At 36.4% G+C, this 14,308-nt stretch overlaps 1 long non-coding RNA gene across 1 annotated transcript; it reads left to right on the top strand.

Annotated features, from left to right (window-relative positions):
- The first annotated feature begins 6,526 nt into the window (after positions 1 to 6,526).
- Positions 6,527 to 12,583, top strand: LOC145677226 (uncharacterized). Its single transcript, XR_014129704.1, has 3 exons — positions 6,527 to 6,678; positions 7,833 to 7,972; positions 11,488 to 12,583. It is a non-coding gene; the product is annotated as an uncharacterized LOC145677226 (long non-coding RNA).
- The last annotated feature ends 1,725 nt before the right edge of the window (positions 12,584 to 14,308 follow it).

Below are 14,308 nucleotides of genomic sequence, written 5' to 3'. Positions count from 1 at the left end.
GTAACAACCTCGTTTCGCAAGCAAAAGACGGTAGTTCAATGACGCCAGGCCAAAGAAAGAGTGTCTATAGGCGGTCTGGATCTCACGTACAGATGGACGTATATAACGTATAACTGAAGTACTTAACATACGTATATGTATGTAAAATACAGAAGATTGTTAGATATCAGACATCCTGCAGCGAAATGATGTAATATCTAAGCGGGTAAAAGGCAGTACCTGTGTAGTATATGGATAAAGTACGCTCCGTACAGATTTCCTTAGTAAACATAACGAATCCTTGTATTTGTACAATATACCGCTGTCCGGATAATGGATTTTTCTCAGTGTACATTAAAAAAATCCTTTAATTGCCTACTACATAATGTCAGCAGACAAAGGGCGAAATGTAAGGCACACCACAATTTCGATTACACCCGTTATTAGTGCGTCGTTAGTACTCGTTAGTCCCAATATTCCATCGTTAGTGCTCTACAGATAACGGCCACATTTTTAAGAAGGCATTATTGGCCTGCTCACTTCATGCCAGAAGATCACGAACGAAAACTACGACAGACCACAATTTCGATTACACTCGTCATTAGTGCTTCGTTACTGCTCGTTAGTGCTGCATATCGCATTGCTAGTGCTCAAGAGATAATGGCTACATTATTTCAAAAAAATCCATTTTCCACTCCTAATTTCATACCAACACGCAAGGAACGAAACCTACAGCAGACCACCATTTTGATTACACCGGACATTAGTGCTTCGTTAGTGCTTGTTAGAGCTGCATACCCAACCATCTGTGCTTCACAGATAACGGCTACATTCTTGAAGAAAACCATTAAGGCCTGGTAACTTCATGCCAACCGTCGAGGGATGAAAGAGACTTCAACCCACAAGTTTGATTACATCTGTCACTAGTACTTCGTTAGTGCTTGTTAGTGCAACACATCCCATCCTTAATTTTCGTTTGTGCTGCACATCCCATCGTTAGTACTGCACAAATAACTCATTGTTAGTCCTTCACAAATAGTTCTAGGCCTACATTTCTTAAGAAGCCAGTATTGTCCTGCTAACTTGATGCCGGCAGACCAGTTACGAAATCTACGACCAGAAGATCACGAACGAAATCTACGACAGACCACAATTTCGATTACACTCGTCATTAGTGCTTCGTTACTGCTCGTTAGTGCTGCATATCACATTGCTAGTGCTCAAGAGATAATGGCTACATTATTTCAAAAAATCCATTTTCGACTCCTAATTTCATACCAACACGCAAGGAACGAAACCTACAGCAGACCACCATTTTGATTACACCGAACATTAGTGCTTCGTTAGTGCTTGTTAGAGATGCATACCCAACCATCTGTGCTTCACAGATAACGGCTACATTCTTGAAGAAAACCATTAAGGTCTGGTAACTTCATGCCAACCGTCGAGGGATGAAAGAGACTTCAACCCACAAGTTTGATTATATCTATCACTAGTCCTTCTTTAGTGCTTGTTAGTGCAACACATCCCATCGGTAGTGTTCGCTAGTGCTGCATATCCCATCGTTGGTACTGCACACATAACGGCTACATTTTTTAAGACAGCCATTATTGGCCTTCTAACTTCATTAAAGCATACCAGAGACGAAATCTACTGCAGAAAATTCAATTTTTATTACATAATTCATGAGTGCCTTGTTAGTGCTGCATATCCCATCCTTAGTGCACAATAAATAACATTTACATTTTAAAATAAAATCCATTTTCGCCTTCTAATTTCATGCCAACTCACAATAGAAGAAACCATCATCAGACCCCAATTTTGATTACACCCGACATTAACGCTTAGTTAGTGCTTGTAAGTACCGCATATCCCACCGCTAGTGCTTCACATATAACGTATACATTCTTAAAGAGAGACATTATTGGCTTTTTAATTTCATGCCAGCAGACCGGGGACGAAATATAGGTCAGATCACTACTTTTATTACATCCTTTATTAGTGCTTCGCTAGTGCTCGTTAGTCCTGTGGTTGGTGCTTCAGAGATAACGGCTACATTTCTAAAAAAAAAAGAGTCCAATTTCACCCAATTTCATGCCAAGAATCCATGCACGAATCCTACAGCAGACCACAATTTTGATTACACCGGTCATTAGTTCTTCGCCAGTGCTCGTTAGTGCCGCATATTTCATTGCTAGTACTGACAAGAGTAACAGCTACATTTTTGAAGAAGGAAGTATTGGCCCGGTAACTTCATGCCATCAGAACAAGGACGAAATTTACGACAAGGCTACAATTTAGATTACACTCGTCCTTACTGCCTCATTAGTGCTCGCTAGTGTCGCATATCAGACGGTTGCGACACAGATAACCTCACAGATGCCTCACAGATAACGGTTACATATTTCAAGAAAGACATATTTTGCCTACTAAATTCTTGCCAGCACATCAGGGACGAAATCGACGGCTGACCAGAATTTTGATGACATGTCATTAGTGCTTCCTTAGTGATCTTTAGTGCCGCACATCCAACCGTTAGTATCTGTTAGTACTCCATATCTGATAATAAGTACTCCACATACATTGGCTACGTTTTTAAGATAGATGTTATTGCCCTGCTAACTTTATGGCAGAAGACCAGTTTCGAAATCTACGGCAGGCCATAATTTACATTACATTTTTAATTAGTACTTAGTTAGTGCCCGTTAGTGTTGTATATCCCACCGTTTGTGCTTCAAAGATAACGGGCACATTTTTCAAGAAAGCCATTCTTGTCCTGCTAACATCATGACAGCAGACCAGGGACGAAATATAAGGTAGACCACAATTTTTATTTCACCCGTCATTAGTGCTCGTTAGTGCTGCATATCTTATCGTTAATGCTAAACAGATAACACCTACATATTCAAAACATCTATTTTCCCCTCCTAACTTCGTGCCAACACGCCATGCACAAGAGCTACAGGAGACCACAATTTTGATTTTATCTATCATTAGTGTTTCATTAGTACTCGTTAATGCTGTTTATCATATCGTTAGTGCTCACACATAACGGACTCATTTTTTAAGAAACCATTGTTTACCTGGTAACTTCGTTACAACAGACCAGGGACAAACCTGCTTTTAATCACAATTTCATTTACAGCCGTCGTTAATACTTCGTTAGTGCTTGTTAGTGCAGAATATTACATCGTTACTGCTCCATACATAACAGCTACGACTAGATCGTTCCGGCCTTGATAAGCAGCGTACAGCATCATTAGTGCTCACATATAATGCCTATGTTTTTTAAAAAATCCATTATTGGCCTTCTAACTTCCTGCCAACAGACCTGGCACGACACTTACTTCAAAACATAATTTCAATTTCACACATCATTAGTGGCTCGTTAGTGCTCGTTAGTTCCTCAAATTTCATCGTTAATGCACCAGTGAGAAAACCTGTATATTTTTTAAAAAAATCATCATTGGCCTACTAACTTCTAGTCAAAGGGCAGGCAGGCATTACACCTAATTCAGAGCACGATTTCGATTTCACACGTCGTTAATGCTTCATTAGTACTCGTTGGTGATGCATCTCATTGCAAGTGCTACACAGATGACGCCTACATTTTTTTTAAATATCATTATATGCTTTAAACTTCATTTGGACGGATCTGACATTCTACCTACATCGGATATTTTTTATCTTACACACCGTTAGTATTTGGTTACTGCTCCTTAGTGTCTCAAATTGCAGTGTTAGTGCTTCACCTATTACGTCAACTAACCAATAATTAACAATATGTGAAACCAGAATTGTGATCCGCTGTAGGTGGTTTGCCAATCCTGTTGGTACAAAGCTAGAAAGCCGATAATGATGTTTTAAAAAGTGAGTGTTACTTGTGGAGGACTAACAATGAGATTTGCGGCAAGAACGATGTATAATGAAGCACTAACGATATATGCATTCGAAATCGAGGTGTGCTGTAGATGGCTTGCCAGAAATCGCCATAAAAGTAGCCGGTAAATAGATTCTGTTAACAAGTTGGGAGTTATCCCCGGAAAACTAACGATGGAATTTGTGACACAAACGAGCAATAACCAAGCATTAACAGTGTGAAATCAAAATTGCGGTGGTCGTCTGCAGAAATTAGTATCAACTTGGCCCCAACACTTTTGCATGAAAAAATAATACCATTCTGTTGTGATACGTTAGTGCAGGTTAGTGCCCAAATAAAAATGCTAGTGCTATCAAAATAACAATGTTATGAACAATTTAAACTTTGTATCCAACTTGACGTCAAGTTGGCCCCGGATTATTCCCTAATTGAGAAACAATTGATATTCTAATTCCAAACGTTTGTGCTACGTTAGTGCTGGTTAGTGCCCAAATTTCTGCCATAACCGTTATAACGGAATTAATTAACGTAAAGCTGGCCCCGCTTTTCTCCTTAATTGAATTAGAATTGATTTGCTAACGTCAAACCTTTGTGGTACGTTAGTGCTCAAATTTCAGCGTTAGTGTATTCAAATAACGCCGTTATAATAAAATTAATTTCCATCTATTCGTTTTTTCACGAAGCTTTGCAGCTCTTGTAAACAACGCAGACGGCAGTGTGTAAATGTTGCCAACTAACAGACTAAAAAGTTTATAGAAAACCTCGAGCTAACAAATTAAGAAACAAACCGAAGACCGAGAGATTGAAAATGAAATGGCATGGACTTCTGATAGATTACCAAGATACATTTTCTCTCTCCAAGATTACCAAGATACACTGTTGTTTTACTTGATGTATTATGTGCCCTCGTGTATCAAAATATTGTGTATTCGCGACTGAGTTTGTGTGTCGGTCTTTTGCCCTCCCCCCCCCCCCATGGAATCAGTATTTTACCTCCTTGAAAAAGTCCTGCGGACGTCCATGCCTGGAAGTCGGGCTGGACAATCTCTTAAATTTTTCCTGTAACTGCAAATCATGGCTAATTGTGGTTGACCATAAATCTTCGTCCTCTGTATATCAGGGAGTTCGCATTAATGGTTCAAAATATTCAATCTATCACTACTAAATTTTATTTAGCCTGCCCATAGCGTCAAGGGATAACATGGAAAATTAGAATCAGAACTATTGGATCTTACTATGTTCTCTAGTCTTTGTTGTCTTACTATAGTTATTAGCTTGACTAGCAGATGTACTAAAACATGTGCTCTTTTACCCCCATCCATTTCAAAACTGAGTTTCGGATCACTACGTGACTCTCAAGTAGAGCCAAGAGAACATGTGGATCAAGTAATTGTTCATTTTTTTTTAAATAAAGATATTAATTATTGAATAGATTACAATTTTAGTATCCCTTGAAGATTTTTTAAAGATATTTAGTTACTCCTGAGAACGGACAATCATTCTTGCGATTCTTAAATGTTCATGTAACCCTTAACGTACCAAGTCTAACTCGTCAAGGTTGTTTACCAAGTTGGGGTCTTCTGCGGACCCCAAGTATTATTTTAATTTCTCAACATAGTATTGCAACTCAAAATTATTATTTTTTGGGTGTCTAAAAGCATACCTAAGTTAAATGAGCATTGTTGACATCAAATATTATGTTTACTTGAGCAATATTCAGTTTTTCGTACAATTTTATACTTTTGTGTTCGTAAATCTGAAATACAAATTTAACAATGGAGCTTTTACATTTTCAAGTGTGTTTTTATTTTTTGTATTTTTTTTAACGAACGCATCGTTGATATATTTATGTAATAGATAGTATATTCCAAACGGATGCAGTACACACATAAACATCCAGAATAAATTGATTATTATAGTTGCAGGAGTATCACCAAATATCGCCCTCTGGGGTTCCTAGAGGACCCCGCTTGGTATGTTAAGAGTTAAACCCGATCGTTTCTTTTAATCGATATGCGAATTATAACCAGGGGTAAAAGTGGGAGAACGAGGAAGAACGCCATCCCCGACCTTGGAAAAATATGTACGACGTCCCCCAGTTCTTCAGAAATTAAAATGGGCAAGGATAGGCGGGGGAACGGCGTGACTTCATGCCGCTTGCTACCGTCCCCCTACCTTTTCAGATCCACTTTTACCCCTGATTATAACATACAGAATTAACATCAGACGTTACGCTACTTCGAATCGGTGAAATTGCTTTTATCTTTATTTCTTACTTATCTTTAGAATAATAGGCCTACAACTTTTTATATACAATGAAAGGCTCTCCAATTATCTGAAGTATAATGCATTTAATATTTTAAATACACTCTTAAAAATTCAGGTGGTTTCGCAGAAAATTCACTGTAAAGTTTACAGGTCTTTTAGCAGAATTGACATTTCAGGTGAAATTTCCGTAAATTTTGAACAGTGTATCCAGCAATTGACCAAAGTTCTTTCGAGTTGTTTGAAGTTGTTATCATATTTCGAATAATAGAATGAAAATTAAGTTATACGAAAGAAAATAACTTTCAAAGATGTTTTTCATTATTTCTTCTGGTTTAATTGCAAAATAATTTGAAGAATTATTAAATACTTTTAGCCTTATATTTAGTGGTTGCAGACACTGTCGTAAGATACCTTTATGACAAATGAAAGTTGTTTCCGCAACTGAAGCATTTAAGACAGAAAAAAATCTTGCCAGTAATGAGATTGTTTGTGTTGTGTGTATTCCAATGTTAGAAACTGTTGATCATACGTTTTCTTCATTTACATTATAGGTGAGTACATTTGTTATTATTATTTTAAGTATATTTATAAGGTTCTTATTGCTCATATTTTACGGATTGGAGTTCAAATTTCTTTTAGTATTTCATGATCGTCTTCTATGTAAAGTTTTAACCGGTGAAGCACCTCGGTTTTTTGCATCCAAAGTTTGAGCGCATGTTCAGTGTACAAATAACGCACTGACGTTCAAGTCGCATATTATGCAACATTACATAAGGAAAAGTACGTTCGGAACTGTCTAGTGCATGTAGTAATGTGTGCCGTCAATTTAAGTGCAAGGAAAAAATTGGGCCTTTGTGCCGTAGAGTAGATCCAGTATTTTCAGGCCTATAAACGTTAAAATTTTATTATTTATCAAGAAATTCAGTGTCACTACCTTAGAAATTGTTTCTTGGTGCGCATTCAATTTAAGAGGACCTCACCGTTTGTGTGTAAATACTGCGTCCGGATATATGTTATAAAACTGCAGTAACCTGTGCTGGGTGGCCACTAAACGGACGAATGCCATGTAATAGAGTCAGGACAGGGCAGCCCGAGTGATAGCAAGGGGTGCGTGCGTAGGTAGCAGGCGTGTCAGCGATGGTAGGTATTCGCGTAAACAAGGATGTCGTTGAAAACACTTAGATAAATTTGGTTATTATCTTAACACGCGATTACTTACCTTTGCGATTTGTACAATGCCGACACTGCATTTAGGAAACTATAAACAACTAACTGGTTTGTGGTAGAGGACTTGAATTCCTCTGATAACCTTTCATGTGCTTACTTTTCTCACATCATTAACACATTTGAATATACGTATGACTGTTTCTACATTTCTTTATTTTCAATGTTTTTCTACATTGGTCATATTTTCTGCTCAATTTCAATAATACGTACCGGTCCACAACATATAATAACTCTTTTCTTCACAACACACATTCTTATAACACTCAAAATCGAAATTGAACACCGAGTTGCCATCTTTGAATACGCCGAACTAATTTCCTCATTATACCCTAATGTCTCATGTCAGCATGCATCCACTGAAAATAGTACCAGCAGCACGCAGATTTTCACGTCTGAAAATATTACATTAAACTATCTAGCGTGAATTTAAAAAATACTATGTCTTTCCTTGAAAATTTACGTATTTTTCATATTTCAGGTTCTACTCTCACGCACTTAACTCGAAATTCTCTGTGGATGCTTCGTTATACATTTTAACCAGTTAATGAAAATAGTGGAGATCGGAATATGACTTCGCTTTCGTGCCTTTCTCCAACAGTTGATTGCAAGGAAAAAAAGGTGAGTAAGGCTAGGGAAATTAAGGTTACAAATTTTACAGTAGCCCTGTAAACATACTTTTTTTTGGTAAGAAGTTTTCAATTTAATACACTGCTTTGCTGAACATTCAAAATTTATCGGACATATTAATCAGCATATTGAGTTGCTGGCTAAGACACACCAACTTCATTTGCTTTATACAATAATTATTGCTTTTTATAATTATCGTTGTTATTTAGCAACAGTTAAACTCTCTTTAACGTAAAGTGTTTCATGCTTATTTTCAATGTTCCGATGTATAGTTATCTCATAAATTTTGCATGGCACAACTTATCAATAACTATTACTCTTCAATCCTTATTCTTAATATAAGCTTAAATTATTGCATGGTAGTGTGCATTTTGAATACAACTCTTGAACTTTAACAAATAATTTTCTATGAGTTGAGTATATTTTTCTATGAAATGCGAGATTTTTTTAAAAATATGATTGTCTTTAGGTATTTATAAAGGAATAATTTTTAAAATCATGAAAGACTGAAAATTTCAAATAATATGGAAAGATTGGCAATTTATCCATAAAAATGAACACATTATTTAAAATATTTACAGCTCATACTGAACTGAACTACATCTTTGATAACTTTTTTTTTCTTTCCTTATTATGAAACAATGGTATGGTGTGGCTACTTGGCAGTTGTTACCATTTGCTCTGCATCAACATAAAACCTCGGTTTACTAATTGCTACATTATGATCCTCTTGTTTTCATTACTGTCTGTACGCTGTAAGTTGAAATCATTCCTAATGCTGTAGCGATATTTTCTTACATTCTTTTTTTATATATAATTATTTTGCTCACCAAATACCACACATCCATACCATATATTAATGATTTACTTTTTTTTGCACTTATTCAAGGGTTTCATTATAAACAACTTTTCGCTGAAGATAGAGTTAATATGTGCCGAAATATTAGAGATCATCTATCTTGAATCTACAGTATAACGTTGCTTAGTGCTTTTATATAATTGACCCTGATTCAGTAGTGAGATGATTCGCTTTTATAAGAACAATGTCTTAACATTAGTAGATCTCACTTCAATTTTTTTAAGATTAAAATAAATAAATATGGCAGGGCTTCCGGTTAGCCGAATAATCAGCACGCGTGCCTTCTGCAAAATACGTATGCAATAATTTCTCCATACTTCTGCCTATAATTTTATGAAATAAAAGGTTTTTTAAAACGAAGTCATTTGCTGATATTTGAACAAAGAAGTCAACAAATAAATAAAAGTAAATGAAATGAAATCTTTGAGTTTTACATCCCATGGTTATGCCGGCTAGGCTAAAGAAAACGGTAATGAGGAGAAATGAAAGAAATTGTGGAATGAAGAAAGTGGAAGAAAACGGGAGAATCCCGAGAAAACCCACTCACACGGTGTTTGTCTAACACAAAGCTCACTTTCCGCGAGCTGGAATCGATCTAAGGACCCCATGCACTAGATGTGAACGCTCTACCACTAAGCCACCGCGACACCCTAAAGAAATGAAGACTACAAACTAACCAATTACATTTTTTAACCAGTAGGTTGAAATTTTATTAAGTTGTTGCACGTTCAGTTTAGTAAGTTATTGCATCGAAATTGAACTAAAGTGATGTGAAAATAAACCTGTATTGTACCATTCAACCCATACACTTCATAGTTGAAGTTCCGGAAAACAATTATTCATAATGTACATGTATTAACAGAGTTCTTCATAGATATGACAAAAAAAGCCTATAGCCACTAAGGTCAAAGAGTATTCCAGATTCGATAAAGAGGATGATAAGGTACTTTCAGACTTGTCACAACATTTTCATGCGTTCAAACACAGGTCAATGATATTAAAGTGCTACACAGAACAAATTCGTTCATTAAGAGGAATGTTTATGAATAGTTTTATACAAGAATGAACAACCTAGTTTGAATCTTGACAAAGACCACTTGAACAACAAACGAGTTAAAATAATCAACTGTCATCTGGCGCACAAACTTTAAAGTTTGAAGATTGTATGGCACAAAACAGGTTTATTTTCACACAGCTTTATTTCCGGGCATATTTATAATTTGGTTAAGTGGTTGGTGTTTTAATGAAGACGGGAGTTCCTATCGAAAATTTCGGCAGTTACTTATATGACTGACGTATACAAGATTAGTTCAAGTTAACAACGATTCTCTCTTGTTGCGTGATCCAGTGACGTCGCTCCATACACCAAGTAAAGTGTCTTCACAACATTTGTCGGAGTAAAATTACTTATGGGTAGCTACTTGGCCATAAGACCTAAGTTTTCACATCATGTGCCGAACACTTACGGTGAATAGAACCTGATACACTGTGAGCGTGGCGATAGATGATTGCAATTCCACAGAACAATCCATTTAAACGCTCTACAGTTCTGGAGGCCAAAATGCGAGGTCGTCCTCGCTGCTTTTGTGTTCAGGAACGTCGCACCACTTTTTTTCTTCACTGCAACAACATAAGTAAGTCTCTGGGTTATATATATATATATATAAAGAGCTTAAGTATCCTGAACCAGTTACACATTGGATTTGGCATGCAACCATCTCACCACGTTGGACGTTCGTGAAATGCACAGTTTTACTCATTCGGTTCTCTCACCCATTTAGTACGATTATGAATATTGTCCATATCTATGTATCCCAGACACTAAAGGCGGATTTTCATGCCCGCGTTAGAACGGAAGCATCACATGTAGCGTATTCACCGTAAATTATTTTCGTTTTCATACATCCGTGCGTGTATTGCGCCAAATTACTACTCCCTAGCTAATGCGCATGCGTAAAATAGAAAGTTTGCGACTTCCGCCATGTTAGTCAGTGAATACAATAGTGTACGCGCGCTACTTCCGTCAGAATTGAACAAATTTCTACTCTGACGCGAGTGTAGCGCGCCATCTCCGATGCGTGATTTCATTGGCTGTTTAGCACAATCGCTCGCAACTCACGGAGGTAAAGGACACATGAAAATCCGCCTATATGGTTTCCCTTTGTAACTGAAAAACACACTTCTTGTGTTTGATACCACTATTAGGTGAAATCTGTAATACTGATGATAATACACTACTTTTTGTTACCTTTTATGGTGCGAAATTGTTAATCGTTTTCCACAAATACAAACCTGTTTTCGAGACTTCTATATATCTTAATCCACAGTTCTTATGCCAGCTTCACGGATGTGAAATAGTGCAAAATGAGAATGGTTAGTGTTAATCAAAACTTAAGTAAATTTATAGAATAGTTAATGCAAATGTATATGAATAATTCATAGTATTGTTTATGAAACAGAGAAGAGTTTGTCTTAAAAAAAATCGTACAGGAAAGGAAAATGTAATGGTATGAGAGACATAAGAGAAACACCATTAAGCATGATATTGCGCTCAGAGTTACATAAGTCAATTTACAACTTGAAAGAAATAAAAATAGGTTTTGCCTATTTTTCTCTAGCTTCGAAATATATTTGTTTCTGATTTCAGGTGTTTTGTTGGAATTAATCCAGAAATTGAATCCATTCCGCGGAAAGCGAGGGAAGATACGGCAACATGATACTTCTAAGGATTATCCGTAGCAAATTTTTGATTTCCATGAAATAACTCATTGTCAGTTTATAAACGGAATATTGACTAGACTGATCATTTCTTTTTTATTTCATGTACTATCATTTGAGAATTAAATATGATGAGATATTTAAGAATATATTGTTTTCATTTGGTTTTTACTACATCCTGTTAATTTATGTTTAAATCTTTAAGTATTTTTTTTTTCAGTAGCGTCATTTCAGACTTTGCCAGATAGGAGTAAGTTAGTCCATCAACATGAGAGTTTTACCTTTTGAATTAGTATTTTAGTATACAATTTATTGAAGAGCATGTGATTCTCAAACCCAGGGGGGTAATTATCCTCCTTGCCCTTCCCAAATGATTCCCTGCTTCTCTCTCTCTGAAAACCTTCTTCTGATTTCTGTACATGTAGACTTAATTCTGGTTGTATTACTGTTACAAAGAAAAAGTGTCGTGAATACATACACGTTTTTGTATACAAACTACTGTATATTCCTGAATGCAAGACTAGGTATTTTGCCGCAATTTTGTAACCGAAAATATGGAGTAGTCTTGCTTTTGCGACATATCATGTAGAGTTTTTCTTCACTGAACAGAATCACGAGATTCCATTAAACGATAAATTTACCCATTTCCTTGACTACCGCTTTAGCCTTCAATGTTTGCAGATTCACTGCAGAGGCATCATGTGGGAAGGGTAGGGGCAATTGCACCCCACTTAGCACTTAGTTTGACAAATAGACGCTTTTTAATAAATTGTGTACTAATATTGTAATGAAAAAACGTGAAACTCTTATGTCAGTGAACAGTTTTGTTCCTCCTGCCCAAACCTGAAATAACGCTATTGATCCAGTGGACCCTTCTAATGAGAAAGAGTAAGTGAGGTTTCTATTTGATTTGATTTTTAATGTAGTTTTGAAAATATGTCCTGTATGTGCTATAGATGTATTTGTGTAATCCTTTGTTAAAAATATGGTGGCTCGTCTTAGTAATTATGTGTGAATTTGCAGGAGGAAATAAAATTTAAAGTAATCCTAACATACTTGTGAAAAATGTTCTTATTTGTACCTCTATCAGTAAATACTCTACAATATCTACAATATCCTTACCTACAATATCCTATCTTGTACCTACAATATTCTTACTTGTAACTCTATCAGTAATAGTCACAATAATTGATTATTTATTAATATTATTTTTTCCCTTTTCCTGCTCGCAAAGTTGAATCTTGTACTTCAGTTATCGAAGACATTAGAGAAAGTGTTGTCTAAAGAATGTGAATATTGGTTTGCTGTCTTGTGAAAATGCAGATGATAGGAAAAGAAAGAGCGTAAACGCATTGTTCATTGTATTACATTGTCCAGAAAGAAAACCAAGTTGTTAGTAGTAGGGGCCGATCTGGATAAATGGATGTTTAGATCGTTAGCGATGTCAAACATGTCAGTCTTGCTCGAATTTTGCCATAATGTAATCCATTTTGGCTGCGAGAAGCATCTTGGACATTGAAATTTCCTGATTGATAGTAACTGAACTATATTTCAGTTCTTGCTTTTGATAACGTATCTTGCCCGCATTTTCGGCCAAGGAACAAGAGTTGATTCTATATTTCACTTTATAATTTATGGAAGAACTCGCCTAAGCCTATTCACTGTAAAATTGTTTTCTTGAGGTGCTTTCTTGAATTTGATGTTGAAAAATCTCAACTTAAGTCTATAAGAATTTAAGCGATTAATTCATATTGCGTCGCATTTAACTTCTCCGATGTAGTTTTTTTTTTTTTTTTTTTTTGCCAGATAATAGTTACACAACCTTTTTACATCGTAGCTGCTCCGGTAAGTTGGCAAACTTGACGAGGAAGAATGTGTCTTAAGGCCATCAGTGTAATTGGTCTCTTAAGCAGTACCGATAAAAAATATTTCTTTGTTAAATGAACGCACCAATAACTTCAAAGCTTGTTGAAGAGTACCGCAAATAAATACATTAAATCATCACTGTGCAAACTACTCTCATGCTGATTTGTTGCTCTAAACTGAACACGAAATCACATAAATATATCTAGTTTTTAACCATAATGATTTCCAATCAATCTGTGTGGCAGTTTCAAATGGCTGTGGAAAACAGATGTCCAACGTTTTGGTGAAATTACGGAACTTTTCAGGAGAAGTTTCTGTAAATTGTTAAATGAAATTCATGCAACATATCCGTTGAAATATCTGTAAATTTTTGTGTGAAATATCTAGCACTTGAGGTTATGTATATGCTATAATTCCCGTAAATTCTATAATACACAAAGAGTGAAAAAGTGATCAACTGGACAGAGACTCGACCCGGGGACCTCCGACATACCGTGTCGATGCGTTAACCACTATGTCATCCAGTTCGTCTCCCAGAACAGTCACTCACTCTCGAGGTCGATGGTCTACACCCAGACCATGGATTGTACCAGAGAACCATTGCTGTTCTCGGACAATACCTGTATCCGTACATTGAGCACCTATGACGGTTATGATTTCATATAGATGTTAATGAAAGAGGAAAAAACATATTTTTTAACACACCAGTTCCTCTGTAGATGTGAATTCTACAATGCACAAAGAATGAAAAACTGACCCACTAGGCCAAGACTCAAACCCGGGATCTCCGGCATGTCGTGCCGATGCGTTAAGCACTATGCTACCCCGGCCGCCTCCCAAAACAGCTACTCACTCTCGAGATCGGTGGTTCCCACTCGGACTCC

This window comes from Thermobia domestica, unplaced genomic scaffold, assembly GCF_964235325.1.
Source record: "Thermobia domestica unplaced genomic scaffold, izTheDome1.hap1.1 HAP1_SCAFFOLD_699, whole genome shotgun sequence".
In the NCBI taxonomy this organism is placed as follows: Eukaryota; Metazoa; Arthropoda; class Insecta; order Zygentoma; family Lepismatidae; genus Thermobia; species Thermobia domestica.
Note: the sequence above shows the minus strand (reverse complement) of the source record. Positions and strands in the feature narration are given on the sequence as shown.